At 39.2% G+C, this 15,504-nt stretch overlaps 1 protein-coding gene across 1 annotated transcript in view; it reads left to right on the top strand.

The window, feature by feature from the left end:
* The first annotated feature begins 1,452 nt into the window (after positions 1–1,452).
* CYTIP (cytohesin 1 interacting protein) overlaps positions 1,453–15,504 on the top strand; it is an 83,978-nt gene continuing 69,926 nt past the window's right edge. Inside the window, exon 1 of the mRNA XM_070579822.1 lies at positions 1,453–1,746. The gene's annotated coding sequence lies outside the window, so the exon portion shown is untranslated. The remainder of the gene's footprint in view (positions 1,747–15,504) is intronic.

The raw sequence follows: 15,504 nt of genomic DNA, 5'->3' as shown, positions 1-15,504 counted from the left end.
TGGAATAAGTACCTAAAATAAGATTTTGGACATGTTCAAAATTCAGTAAATTGTGTTTATAATATAAGGAGTGACTGGGGACAGGGAAGAAAAGAAAGATCACAGGAGCTTCATAATCATTTGTTCATGTTGAGGGGTTGATATAGACAGATGGTAGGAGTTGGTGAATGATAACTTTTGAGGGACAGACTACTTGTGAGAGGTGCAGACATCTCCAAAATTGTCCCTCTAATGTTTGGTTTCATTGTAGGCATAGCTTGACAGAAATATTTGGTATGGTACCTATATTACTTGGATCTTTAGTGTTACTTCTCTATGAAATTTGCAATTTTTACAAAACTCTAGAACAAAACCATTAATTATTATTCTAAATTAATGTAGGTGATTATATATACTTTCTACACTTCTATCTTATTTCCGATAGATACGATTTTTTCTCCTCTGGAATGGTGGGGGTTGGAGTGGCAGGTACCTGACATGCATCCTATTGTGGCACTTATGCTCCCCTTTCTTACTACCAGTTTTTCTTCTTTTCCTTTCTAATTGTGTATATTCTTCCATTTCTCACTCTTTGTTACTCAAGAAGCAGTAGATATTGGGAATTACAGTGATGAAGATTGGTTTAGAAGGAGAAAAAAATTCCTTTTTCACATGGCTTGGTCACCTCTGAATCATGACTCACACAAATCTAGCTTAAAGTATTTTGAGGCTAGATTCATGAAATCAGAGCTTGTTTATTGAAATTTAAGAAAGAATAACTCCAGGGGCAGGTTGACACAGTCCCCAGTGGCTTTCAGTACTATCATAATGTGCCTTCTTTCATGCCCACTCTAATGAAATAGGAATGCTGAATTACTGCATATTGATTTTGGCTTCAGTTGAGAGAGCTTATTTAAAAGCAGGATGGAGCAAAGAGATAATATGTGTTTGCTTAAGAATATACAGTGCACATCAATTGGATTATAAAAAAGACATAACATTTAACTTTTCTTGTATCTGTACTCCTTTTTCCTCCTGCTAGTTTCTCTGAAGGAAATATCTGCAAAATTGACCTTCAAGGTTACAGGAAATAGGCCCTGTTTCCAAAAATATATTTAAAAAATATTGTGCCCTATCATACAGACCATAGCAATACTTCTTAATTGTATTTTTCCTGGTCACTAATATTTTAAGAATCTGATGGCTTTTCTCCACATTAGAAATAATTATATGCACATATACACCTGTAAGATTTTACATTCAATCCAAGATATCTTTAAAGACCATGAATAGACCCCATGTTACGGCAGTATTTTGGATGAAGATAGAAAAGAAATGTATGTTTTGCTGGAGACAGGAAACTGACCTGTGTTGAACATCTATTTTTTTAATGTAAATTATTTCATTTAACTATTTAGAGGCAGACTGTATTTTTCAAAAATGGTGGCAATAATATATAGTTTTTTATTCTAGAAACTTGCCGCTGTCTCATCTGTGGAATCTAGTTATCCTCCACTTGAACTCATGGGGCCTATATGGCTGTCTCAATGAAAAGAATGCAGCAGAAGCGACATACATGACTTCTGAGACTATGTCATGAAAGAGATTACATCTTCTTCCTGGCTCACTATTTCTCTCAAAATGTTTACGCTTGGAAGTCAGCTACATGATGGAAGATCAGGACTCATGGAAAGATGACATGCAGGTGTTCCAGTCAACAGCACCACGAAAGATCTCAGCCAACAGCCAGTATTAACCATCAGACATGTGAGTTAACAAGCCCTCAGATGATTCCAGGCTTCAGCCTGAGAGTTATCCATAGGCTTTAAGTCTACCAACTGAGATCCAAAACACATCAGAGTTTTGGAACAGAGACAAAATATGAATTTAATCCTTAGCTTTGGGCTGCCCCTGCTGAGACTGAGTTGAAGAGACATGAGCAACCCTGGAGAGTTCTTAAAATTGCAGATTTCCAAGGAAAATAAATTTCTTTAGGCCATTAAGTTTTAGGGTAGTTTTACAGGCAGCAGTAGATAGCTGGAACACAGTTTGATTTCAGGAAGTAAAGTGCAGCCAAAACTAAATCTAATCTATAGTAGCAGCTTTAGGACCAGGATGCAGGCGGAAATGGGAAGCATCTCTAGGAGAGTGTTAGTGAAATCCTAAAGGAGTCAAGGAGACTTAGAGGAAGCCTCATGGACCTTGAAAAGACTGTCAATGAGCACTTAAAGGAAAGACAGGAAAATGGTATTGGAAGCTGGAGCAAAGGGGACTCTTGTTATGTAGTGACAGAGAGTTTAGCAACAGTGTTTCCTGCAGTAAGGTAGAAAATAAGAAATATACCTGTTTTCAGCTAAGGAGATTTTCAGAAAGAAGGTTGAAAGTGCTTTGCCTTTTGTCTGTTTATAGCTGCCTGTAGTAAAATGTAAGAAACAGAGATGAGCTAAAGAAAGAACTGTTATATATAAAGACTCCAGGACTTGCTGGGTTGGAAAAGAAAACTGTTTCTCATTCCCAGCCTCTCCAGATGGCAAATGACACTAAAATTAAGATGTGGCTTCTGAGCAGAGATCAAATCCAGGGTGCTGTCAGGAAAACATGGTCTAAATATAAAACCTTTGTTAAGACCTCATAAAGTTTTAAGATAGTGCCTTATAGACTATTTCAAACAGACAAAAGTCCCTCTAAGGATCTTAAGGGGTGCCTCACAGATTCCTTTCATAAAAACAATAGCATTACTAAGAATCTTAAGGTGGGTGTCATTAAAGAGAGCCCAAGTTAGAAAAAAGACTTACCTCAATGAGATTTAGACACATTGTTTTTGTCTGACTGAGTGGATTATAAATTGATTCATAAGAAACCCACAAAATGTTTAAAGGAATTTTATCACTTTGTACTGAAAAGGATAGAGACAAATTAAAAGAGGCCTTTGTACTCCCAAAAATCTATGGGCAGGAAGCAGACTAAGGAAACCACTCAACTGAAAAGATGACCTACATTTTATGGAATAGAAAAGATAAGTTAGTGGATTGAAAGAGGTCATAATGCAGAGCAAAGAGCCAACGAAATTTCCCAGGTAGTTGGAGTGAGCTCTAATCAAGGAACTGGTAAGATGTTTTTGGCTGTATTTCACAACTGTTGTGAACCAGTGACTGCTGTGTTTCATCTCTTTTCTCCTTTTTGAATGTTAGTACATTTAATGGTTTGCCTCTATTTTTCATGTCATTGTATGTCAGGTGTGTGTAAAATACATGAATTATCTCTTTAGTTCACAGATCTGCAGATAGAGAGGAATGACACTCAAAGTTATAAAACCAAGGGACCACACCTAAAGAGCTTCATCTGATTAGATGACAAGATCCTGGACCTTGAAAGGGGTGATTAGGCACATGTGTGTGGTGATGGATTGTAATTAGTCTTTGGATGGTAAACATGTTGTGATTTACACAGTAATTGAAATATATAATGATGTACACCTGAAATTTATATAATGTTATAAACACTGTTACTGCAATAAAAAAAATAATAATAAATTTAAAAAACAATTAAAAAAAAAATATCCTGGGTCTCAAGCCTAAGCCTGATGAGCTTGGAGAAGGGTCATGGGGAAGAAAGTCAGTGTATTTTGCATGTGGAAGAGATGTGAATTTGTGTGGCCTGAAAGTCGATTGTGACAGATTTTAGTTTCCAAGAACAGCCTCCATAATGCTGTGGTCCCAAATGCTCTTCCAAAATGTTGCCACTCCCCCATTAATGGAATATATGTCCCATCCCATAGACCTTAGTGACTACTTCAAACAATAGAATGCTGCAAAAATGATGCTGTGTAGCTTCTGAGGCTAGAGTATAAAAAGAAGTAGAGCTTCCATCTAACAGGATGCTTATCTTTCTCTTGGAATGCTTATCTTTGGAACCCCATGTTGTAAGGAAGCCCAAGTTACAGGGAGATGCCACATATAGATGTTTTGGCTGACACCACCAGCTAAAATATCAGTCAACACCCAGAATCAATTGCCAGACTTGTGAGTAAGCAAGCCTTTGCATGATTCCACCCACAGCCTTCAAGCTACCCCAACTGACACTGAGTGGAACAGAGATAAGCTATCCCTACCAGACTTTGATAAGATTACAGAATCATGAGCAAAATAAATATCAAATTTCTAAGCCACTAAATTAGGTAATAGTTTGTTATGCAGCAATAGATAACTCAAACCACCACCAAGAATACTGTGAACTAGGTATGATCATCTAATTTACAGCAGAGGAAGAATGCTGATAGCTACATAGCATGTAAGTGGAAGAGCTGAGCTGTGGATCCCCGGGTGTTGGAATCTACAATTTGAGTTCTTTCCACTCTTAGACCCACTCCTATAAGAGGGCATAGGTTGACTAGAAAGACATTGCGTTGAACTAGAAAGTCCGTCAAGCTCTAGCCTGAGAAGATAGAGCCCAGGAGAAGGAAGATAAGATTTGTAGCCTGCCAAATGTAGAGGCCTTCCTGGAAAACAAGGTAGATTCTGCAGTCAAAAAAATGTATGGTCAGATTCTACCCTTATATTTATGAGCTTTGGCATGACCTTGAGTAAGCTATGGAATTTCTCTGTGTGCAAGTTTCCTCAATTGGGAAATGATGATATAATATCTGTCTTGTAAAATTGTTGCAAGGATTATGATTTTTGTATGGGAATAAGGGAAACTGTTATTATTAGTCTGAATATTTTAATGTAGTCATCTGAAAGTCCTGCTCAAATAGGAGTGGCACACATCCATTGCTCTCTGACCTCTGATCAAGATGTCATCGCTGAACTTGGCCATTGGCCCTTTCTGTTTGGAAATCCAGCTGCCACCTTCTGTCTCTTCCCATAGTTTCAGAAACTCACTGGCCTCAGGACCTCTAGCTATCAGATGCAGTATGCCACTTTCCTTACTCCTTAAAAAGGCTCTTCACATCACCTTCCCCTATTACAAACTTTTCTGCCTTGAGTTTTAGCTAAAATTGATTATTTGTTTAATGACATTCAGGTGCAAATGAGGCTTAGCCCTATAAGACCTTTGCACTTTAAAAGAGCAGCTCATTAACTACTATGAATCTCTAATTGATAGGACTAGTGGGAGAGAGAATTTTGTTTCCAGAGTTCTTTGCCTACTCTCTCCTTCCTCCCACAATAAGCAAAAAATATTCCTCAAGCTGCCTTGTAACCTCTCTGCACCCCTTTTGGAAGACACTTTCTATCCCAACAGAGCCCAATAGAAATGAACTTGTTGCCTGGGGAGAGAATTGAGGTTGGCAGCAAAACATAGATGAACTTTATTTTAAAACTGTGACCGTTGTTTTTCTACCTCTCACCATCTTCACATAGTGGATGGAGTTGGGTGGGAGAGGAGGCTATCATTTATTGACCACCATGACATAGTAGGTGCTTGCTGTAGCTCTCGTCATCTGCTTATGTATTTACTTTCTGGATTAGTCAACTTTATTTTCTTAAAAATATGTTCACTATTAGTGATTATTTGAATCATATCAGAGAAGTGAGAGAGAGAAGGAGAGAGAGAGAGAAAAGGGTAATTATATTGTTCCTTTGACCATGGCAGGGTGACTTCACTCCATTTTGTTTGACACTGAAGCATAAAGCATTATTTTTATGCTGCACTGTGGAGGCTCACGAGGTAGAAATTACAGAGAATAAAGTATATAACTGGAAGGTCTTTTGAACAGGCATTTGATTCACTCTTCAGGAAACATCCAAGAGAGATTTTTACAGCTCAGAGTAACGAGGGAGGTGAAGAAAGGAATAGGAGCAGATACAGCTTGTATTGTATCACACATATTTTTATCCATTCATACTGTCCTCAAAATACATAAAATAAAACTTAAAATGCATTATAATTTAATAAAGATATAAAAATATTTTATACTAAACAATATTGAACAGCCCCTATCCAAATCTTTGGCTCCATTTCTAGTCAATGTAGAGTGTCCATTTCATTACATTCCCTTTAGATTTGTTTCTTCGAAGTTTATTTTGTTTAAGTGCCCTGTCCTATAACAATTAAACCTAAGATTTTATCATAGTAGCCTTCCATTTTCTTTAGCCTCAATCTGGTTCCTTTTGACCACTAATTCCTATGTCCAGGGCTCATGTTTCCATTAATGTCACCACATGGTGCCAGTACCTCCCCTAGTCTCAGAGTTCCTATGTCTGGCTGTGTATCAGAATTTTCTGGGAAGCTTTTGGAAATTATACATTTCTAAAGGCCATCCAGAGTCACTGCATCACAATGCTTTTCATATCTGTCCCTTCCTTTATATTCTCATTATCACCACCTAAGTCCAAATCTTCATTTGCTGGGTTGTTGCAATAATTTATTAATTGGTGTCTCTGACTGGGAGTCTCTTGTTTCGCCCAGAATGCCTTTGCCAGATTCATCTTCCTGAAATAGTCTATCACACATCTCAATGCTCGATAACTGTTAATGTATCCTTATTCCTCTCAGGAAAACTATCAATTATCTTTAGTCTGACATTTAAAGCTTCTACAATTTAGCTTCTACATACATTTTCAATATACTTCAGGGACCGACCCTGTGGCCGAGTGGCTAACTTCACACGCTCCACTTCAGCGGCCCAGGGCGTGGACATGGCACTGCTTGTCAAGCCATGCTGAGGCAGCGTCTCACATATCACAACTAGAAGGACCTACAACTAGAATATACAACTATGTACTGGGGGGCTTTGGGGAGAAAAAGAAGGAAAAAAAAAGATTGGCAACAAGTGTTAGCTCAGGTGCCAATCTTTAAAAAAAAACCATACTTCAGTCCTTATCTTACTTGACTTCTCATTAGCTCTTAAGTCTGATGATTCTGTCATCGTTTGGACTGCTATAACAAAATATCGTAGACTGAGAGGCTTAAAAAACAAGGCTTTATTTTCACAATTGTGGATGCTGGGAAGTCTGAGAATTAGGTGCTGGCGGATTCATGTCAGGTGAGGGCCCTCTTTCTGGTTGCAGCTGGCTGCCTTCTTGCTGTATCCTCACATGGCAGAGAGAGGAAGCTCTGGTTTCCTTTCCTCTTCTTAAAAGAGCAATAATCCGATCATGGAGGCCTCACTTTCATGACCTCATCTCAATCCAGTTACCTCCCAAAGGCCTCCTAATCATCACATTGGGTGTTAGGGCTTCAACATACGAATTTTGGCAAGACACAAACATTTGGTCCATACACCTTCCTTCTTATTGAAAGGCATTCTTCCTATGATTTCTTTGATATCATAAATTCTTTTTTTAAAACTTTATGTTGAGATAACTTCAGACTTACAGAAAAGTTGCTAGTATAAAGAATTCCCGATTACCCTTAACTCAGATTCCCCATGTTAACGTTTTACCACATTTTGCTATATCATTGCCGCTCTCTCTGTTTCACATAAATATGGCAGACATGATGCTTCTTTACCTTTACCTCCTTCAGTATGTATCTCTAAACTCACGGACCTTCTCTTAGATAACCACATTACAATGATCAAAATAGGAAATTAACCTTGATTCAACCCTATCCTCTTCCACAGAAAATGAAAAGGCAAGGCACTAAATGGAAGAAAGTATTGGCAAAATATATATCTGCAAAGACCGTGCATTGAGATTATAAAAAGAACTTTTATAATTGAATTATAAGAAGATAAATACTCCCCTTCCCACTGGGCCAAAGACTGGGAGGCCTCACAAAAGAAGATTGGCAAATGGTCAATAAGCACATGAAAAGGTACTCACTCTTAGAAATGCAGGCTAAAACCACAATGAGATACTACTGCACACTCAGTAAAATGCCTAAAAATGTAAAGAAAATATAACAATCCTGAATGTTGCAGAAATATGCAGCAATTGGAGCTATCATGCATTACTTATGGAATATATAATCATTCAATCACTTTGAAAAACTGACAATTTCTCACAAAGATAAACATAGATTTTCCATATGACTCATCAATTCCACTCCTCTTTAATTATCTAAGAAAATGAAAACATATACCCATAAAAAGATTGTACAAGAATACTCATAACATCTTTATGTATAAAAGCCAATAATTAGAAACCACCCAAATGCCCATGAATAGAAGAGACCAATTGTAGTATATTCACACAACAGAATCACACTCTTGGTAAAAGAAGACATGCTATAGATATAACTCTATGACGAATCTCATAGACATGATGTTGAGAGCAAAAAGCAAGACATGAAAGAATAAAAATTAAATGATTCAATCTATAGAAGTTCAAAATAGACAAAAGTAATCTATGTTGATAGAAATCAGAAGAGTGCTTGCCTTGGCAAGAGAGTTTACTGACTTGAAGAATTCATGAGAAAACTTTCTAATGTGATGGAAATGTTCTATATCTTGACTGGAATGTGGGATTTCCAGATGTGTACGCTTGTCAAAGTTGATTGGGTTCTTTACATTTCACTGTGTTTATTGTACCTTAATAATAAATGTAAAGCATAAGTTGTGGGTGGGGTTCAGTTGACCTACAGCGATATGCTGGAACCCAGATCTGCTAGCAGTGGAGCTGCTAATATCTCTAGACAGGAAGGACCCAGGTGGGAGCAAAAGATTTCCAATATTTAGAAGGAGAGTGAGTCCCCTACAGCGGGCCAGTGAACTGACTTCAGTTAGGGACACAGGCAGCCTTTGGTGAACTTGCAGGAATGGAACCAGTGAAATAAATAAGTGCAACTCCATTGTCCTCTATCCCTTCTATTTCCTGCTTGGGCTCTCCATTTGTGGAACCATTTGAAAGCAAGAAGGCACGGGCCTCTATAGATGCAGTCCTTATAGGTCAAATTGCCGGGGCATACAGTGGGGAAGAGAAGGAAGGAGATTAGATCTTAAGGGGAAAACAGAAGATATTTGCTATACACCTTATTCTTACACAACTTCAAAGGCATCATTTAATTGTCATAATGGTGGCTTGGCCAAGAGGTTCAACAAATTGAGAGGGGTCTAAGTGAGTTGAAGGTGTATGATAGAGAGTGATTGCACTGATTGATTCTAGAATTTAAGATGTTTAGTAATGAAAATAAACATAGGCTGGGATGATGGGCAGTGCCATCATGGTAGAATCAATGGAATATAGGGCTTGTTAGGGTCAAGGCTTATTGGAATTTGAGTACTAGAAGGGGTTTTTGCAAATGAGACTATGGAGGGATTTGAGTTAACAGTAGTGAAAGGTCAAGTATATGTCCATGGGAATGAGTGGCTAAGGTGGCATAGAATACAAAATGATTGAAGGAGAGGCAATTAAGAAACCAAGCAACCAGGGTTATGGAAGGATTATCTGCGTGTGTATTGAAATCACAAAGAATTAATGCAGGATGCAGAGAAGGGCAGAGAGTTAGGAGCTAAAAGTTTCAAAAGAATGATAAGGAATAATGAAGGGTGGGCCATAGATGAATGTAATAAAGAGGGGAAGTGGGTAGTATAGTCTGTTAACTTGAGTCATTCTAGATACCTTTCTCAGCCCCTAGAGTCAACCAATCACTAAGACCTGTCATTCTATTTCTTTTCTCGATATTAATAAGAATCCAGTCACCAACTGGATTTTTTTTTCCTTTGGTGAGGAAGATTACCCTGAGCTAAAATTTGTTGCCAATCATCTTCTATTTTGTATGTAGGATGCTGCTACAGCAAGGCTTGATGAGTGGTGTGTAGGCCCGCACCCAGGATCCTAACCTGCGAACTCTGGGCCGCCAAAGCAGAGTGTGTGAACTTAAACACTACACCACTGGGCTGCCCCCCACCAACTGGATTTTTAAAAATCATTTCCCCATGTTTCAAAGTATTCATATTCAAAGTATTAATTGGCCTTCCAGTATCTACTTTACCAGTCTGTTTTCTTTGCTGCAGTGAATTTTTCTCAATAAATATAATCATACCATTCAACCGCCTTATCCTCCTCGAATCTATCACTTAGATAGAACCTTTCAGTGAGTCTCCACTGCTTTCAAGATTAGGAACAAAATTCTTCAGGTCTAAAGGGACCTGGATGATATGGCCTCAGGTGTGCTTGTCTAAACTTATCTAGCAATATATTCCCCTGTCATCTCTCTGTGCACCAGTCGCACTAGCCTTCCTATTCTATCCTCCTTCAGGGTCTTTGCATATGTTGCCTGCTTTGCCTGGAACGTGCCCTCCTTTACCTCCCTGTGTCTCATCAGGTCAATGGTGGTCATCAGTCAAAGCTCAGTTCAAATACCACCTGCTGAAGCAAACCATTCCCAACATTTCCCAAACTGAGCCTATGCTAGCTAGACCCTTTATTATGGAACATTACAAGTGCTTCTTAAGGGAGACATTCAAAGGACTATCTCATATGGGAGATATTTAAGATTTGTGTTGCCTCCTCCTTTGTCTAGGGTTATGCTCAGCTGGTTGCTAGGATAGAAGGGGCCAATTGACATGAGTAAGAGAATACCCTTAAAGAAGTAAAAAATGAGGTCTGTTTTAATGACATGGTTTCAGCACAAGAGTCTAGTGGAGAAGAACTGGTTTGGACAAGTATGTAACTTTCGCTGGAAGCTCCCTTTGGTGCAACCTTTATACCCCAGTGATTCTGATTCCACTTTGAAGAATGAGGACTGATTTTGAGTTGCCTGCTTTTGTTCAATGGAAACAGGTTCTACTGAATCTAAACCAGCATGGGTGCTGAGAAGTGGGAAAAGGCCAGTGTCTCCAAGTAGCAGATAGGACTTTAATAGTGACACCATGTGGTAGCAAAAAGCATGAATAGTTGATCAGTTTAGTGGTTTTAAACTCTTGATTGTCATTAGAATCACTTAAGAAGCTTAGAAAAGATACCGATACTGGTGATGTTTGCACAACTCTGTAAACTTACTTTAAAAATTATTGAATTGTGGGACCACCCAATGGCATAGTGGTGAAGTTTGCACGCTCCGCTTTGGCAGCCCAGGGTTCCTGGGTTCCAATCCCAGGTGTAGACCCACACACCGCTCCTCGAGCCACGCTGTGGTGGTATCCCACATATAAAATAGAGGAAGATTAGCACAGATGTTAGCTTAGGGCCAATCTTCCTCACCAAAAAAAGAAAAGAAAAGAAAACCAACCAAACAAGAATTATTGAATTGTACACTTAGAGTTTATGGTGTAAATTATACCTCAGTAAAATGATAGAAAGCATAAAAAATGATACCAATGCTTGGCCCTACTCTTCAGCCAATCATATCAGAACCTCTGAGGGTATGGCTTGGACATTTATAGGTATTAAAAGATCCCCAGGAAAATTTATCAATATCTAACAAAGCTATATATATATTACCTTTTTAACCAGTAACTCTGTTTCTAGGAAGTTATTCTGAAGACACACTTTCAGAAATACAAGTAACATATACACAATGTTATTTATTGGAGTGCTGTTAGTAAATGCAAAATATAGAAAACCATCTAAATGCCCATACATAGGAGAGTGGTTGAATGAACTATGGTACCTCCACATAGTAGAAAGTATTATGAAACTGTAAAAAAGAATGAAGAAGACCTTTCCAAATCAACACATAATGTTTCTAGAATATACTTTTATGTGAAAAAAAATAAAATGCTGAAATATATCTATAGTATGGTACCCTTCAAGTAAAATAAAGAAGAGATAAGAAAATATACATATACTTGCTCATTTGTGCAAAGAGGAATATGGCAAGAATAAATTAGAAACTAATGTGATTGGTTATCCACAGAGGTGGGTGAGAATGGAGTGGAAAGAATGAAGGAGTGGGAATGGCTAGAAGGGATGAGTGGGGACACTTCTCTAAGCACACCTTCTTGTATAGTCTGACTTTTAGAATCAAGTAGTGTTTCACATTTTAAAGAAAATAGATAGTAATATTAACCAGGATGCGTGGAGAACCCAAATGGAATACAAATGGTAGCCAATGAATCTGACTGTGCTAGAAATGAATACTACAACCGTAACAAATGGGATAAAAAAGAAGATAATAAGCCCAAGTAATATTGGAACACAGTACTTTGAATATATCCTCCAAGGCGAAAGACCAAAGGGATGCCCACAAATATTGCACCCTTTTTAGTAAATTTGTTTTTCATAGAGGTATGCATTAGTAATTCTGAAACTACTTTATGTGTATTCTAAAACTGAGTAAATAAGTAAATATGTCGTGGATAATGCGAGCCAATTTATCACTATCAGAGAAAGGAATTACAAATGAAGAAAGAAGGAAGGCTAGAATGAACCCTATGGATTAGAATCATAGGTATTGATTTCAACTACTGGTTATACATATATATGTGTGTGTATGTGTGTGTGTGTGTATGTATAGAGAGAGGTAGATTTAGAAATAGATACAGATGTATATGTATTTGGGTAGTATACATGTATACATTTCTTGATCTGTTTAGTAGAAAACCTAGAAGCAATGACACCCCAGCAGCAATGAGTATACCTAATACCCAGGACAGGACTTGGTTTCTAAGTACCATTTATGAACAAAATGGCTGAATCCAGGGCTGGGTGCAGAAAGTATAAGATAAGCCTGGATCATCTTGTGGTGCCACAAAGTAAGTGTTCAATAAATGATGGGAGCATATTGAAAAGATTAGACACCAACCTGAAGTAGGTCCCAATCGCCAAAACTAGGACTATTTGGGCAACAAAATAAATAATGATAATATTGGATGATAGCCCATAGAATAAAATAACTATCTGTGAGTCTGTACTGATAAAAACAGATAATTGAATAAATAAACAAATCCAGGAGAAAGGACTGCTCTTCCTTACAGCAGAATTCCAATGAGTAAATGTAGAAGGAATGTTGGGAATATAAAATCACCATTTGGCAGATGACATAGGAATGATTGTTTTAGAGAAGACTCGATAGATGCTAAGATTAGTGGGCAAAAATATAATTAGAAACAAGATATTTGCATAATCTCATAATATTTCACCACAAGATACTAATTACAAAGAGAAAGTAGTTATCTTTACAGTGGAGAAACTCGGCAGACAGTAAGTTGACCACGTGATCAAAGTTAACATCACCAATAATGCGACACATTGATGTCATGGACTTCCTGATAGGATGCACTGAGAAGGGCATGACATCATTTCTGTGGTATTCTTATCAAAAATACCTAACTTGCATTTAGTCATGAGGAAACATCAGACAAACCCAAACTGAAGAACATTCTACAAGACAACTGACTGGTGCTCTTCACAAGTGTCGAGGTCACGAAAGACAAAGAAAAAGTCAGACTGAGGAACAGCTCAAGATTGGAGGAGACTGAGGAGACAGGAGGACTCAATGCAATGTGGGATCCTGGATTAGGTCCTTTTTGGGGGTTGGTGGAAGCTCTTTGGAGAGCCAGGCAGGACTTTATGCCATTAGAATAGGTGATGGCTTGAGTAATTAAAGAGGTGGGGCCAAATAATCCAGGAGGTGGTGTAAGTCATCGAGTTTAAGAGAGCTCTTACTTCTATACTTCTCCAGGGGCTGGCCCGGTGTCACAGCAGTTAAGTTCGTGCGTTCCACTTCTCCGTGGCCCGGGGTTCGCCGGTTCAGATTGCAGGTGCGGACATGGCACCGCTTGGCCAAAAAGCCATGCTGTGGTAGGTGTCCCATGTATAAAGTAGAGAAAGATGGGCATGGATGTTAGCTCAGGGCCAGTCTTCTTCAGCAAAAAGAGGAGGATTGGCAGTAGTTAGCTCAGGGCTAATCTTCCTCAAAAAAAAACAAACAAACAAACAAAAGAATGCTCTTGTACTCCTTATACTTCTCCAGTGTAGCATTTATCAAATTACAGTCATATGCCTGTGTCCCCTACTAGAATGTAAGCTCCAAGAACACAGATAGGGGCCACATCTATCTCACTCACCGCTCTGTCCCAGTGCTCAACACATTGCCTTACACATAGCATTCAATAAATGTGCTAAAAAACGTAATATTAAATTTATTTTGCTGGTCAAGCCCATGCAAGCATATTTTGTCTCTCATCTTTGCTCCAGAGAGTTCCACTGTTTGGGATGCTCTGTCCACAGGAGACTGAGGCCTCCATCCCTTCATTTAACGCTTCCTCCTCTTTCAGGCTCAATGCAAGCCCCGTCTTTTAGCAGAAAGCATCTTGGGCTTTAGATACCGGATATAAGGATTTTTGCCCTTCATCCTGCAACTTACCGCAGGTCTTTCCTCCTCTCTGGGCTTCCAGGCTTGGTTATTTCAACAGTAAAGAAAATTTAGAGTTTTGAGCAATGATTTTCAAACTGTTTTTAAAATTGTTTTTGTTGTTGTGATCCTTGATGAGTAGATTGCTTGTTTGCTTATTTTTGCAGGATCTTTTTCTTTAAAGGAAATCTGTGTATAGTACCCAGAGGTGTACATAAATAATACAGGTAAAAATGGAGTTGCTCTCATCTGGCTGGGGGAAGTGAGAGGAGGGGAGTGTCTTGGGCAGGGATGCGGAGCCTGACCAATAACCATCCCACCCTCAGCCAGCACCCAACCTAGAAGCCTCTGAGGTACTGATGGCAAACTTCTAGTCCTTAGTTTGAAAACTCTAGAAGATTTTTCTGCCACCTTCTTCAGCAATGGTCAGTCTCTCCAGGGAAGTGTGGCATTCATCCTGTCTCCCTCCCATTTTGCCTTTACCATGCTACTACCTGGGCTACAGGGAATGGGCCATATCTTTTTAGACCCAAGACCTGCTACAAAACCTCCACCTAGTGGTTCACTTGTTCAAAGTTTCTTGATGATGCTCACTGGGGCCAGGATCTCCAGAAACTTCCTGGGGAAGGCGCCCCCTGAGTCGGGCCTGGGGAGAGAGAGAGGATTTGAATTAGTGGGCAGGAGTTGGTTATCCCTTATCAGTGGGGCTGTGCAGTGATGACAGTCTGAGGAGGCCGTGAAGTGGGGAGCCATTAGGAGTTCTGAAGGAGAGAAAGAGATAGCAGGTTCAGGATGGGCAGAGGTGGGGGGCCCAAGACAGAGCATGTGAACGTAATAGCCCAGCTGTGACCTGAGTCAGCCTAAAACCAGAAACAGAAGTTATCATGCTGTATCTTAAATTAATTCCCCAGTGTAGCCTCCCCAGCAAAATGGTCCAGGAAGATAATTGGAACTGGCTCATTTCCAGGCATCTTAAGCATCAAATCCCAAAGAAAATGTGGGCAGCCTGCAAAGCAAAACTTTTCCTGACATTTCCCAGGCCACATCCCACAGCCCCTATTCTCAGCTCAAGCCTACACTCTTTTTTCAGATCCAGGTGAGAAAATGATGGTTGCTCTAACGCTTCAACGCCCTTCGCTAAGCAGTTGCACTGGTCTGGCTGGCGGCTCCAGCGAGCTGGCTGTTGGTGGGAGCATCCTGCCCTCTGCTGGCTTTGGCAGGAAGAATGAATTTGCATTGTCTGCTGTGGAATTAATTAAGGTTGAAAGCTTTTGGTTTTATCTGAAAACAAATATTTGCTTGCGTATTGATCAGGGAATGAATCCCTTAAACGACATCTGGATT

The sequence above is a fragment of the Equus przewalskii genome, chromosome 17 (assembly GCF_037783145.1).
Source record: "Equus przewalskii isolate Varuska chromosome 17, EquPr2, whole genome shotgun sequence".
Lineage (NCBI taxonomy): Eukaryota > Metazoa > Chordata > Mammalia > Perissodactyla > Equidae > Equus > Equus przewalskii.
Note: the sequence above shows the minus strand (reverse complement) of the source record. Positions and strands in the feature narration are given on the sequence as shown.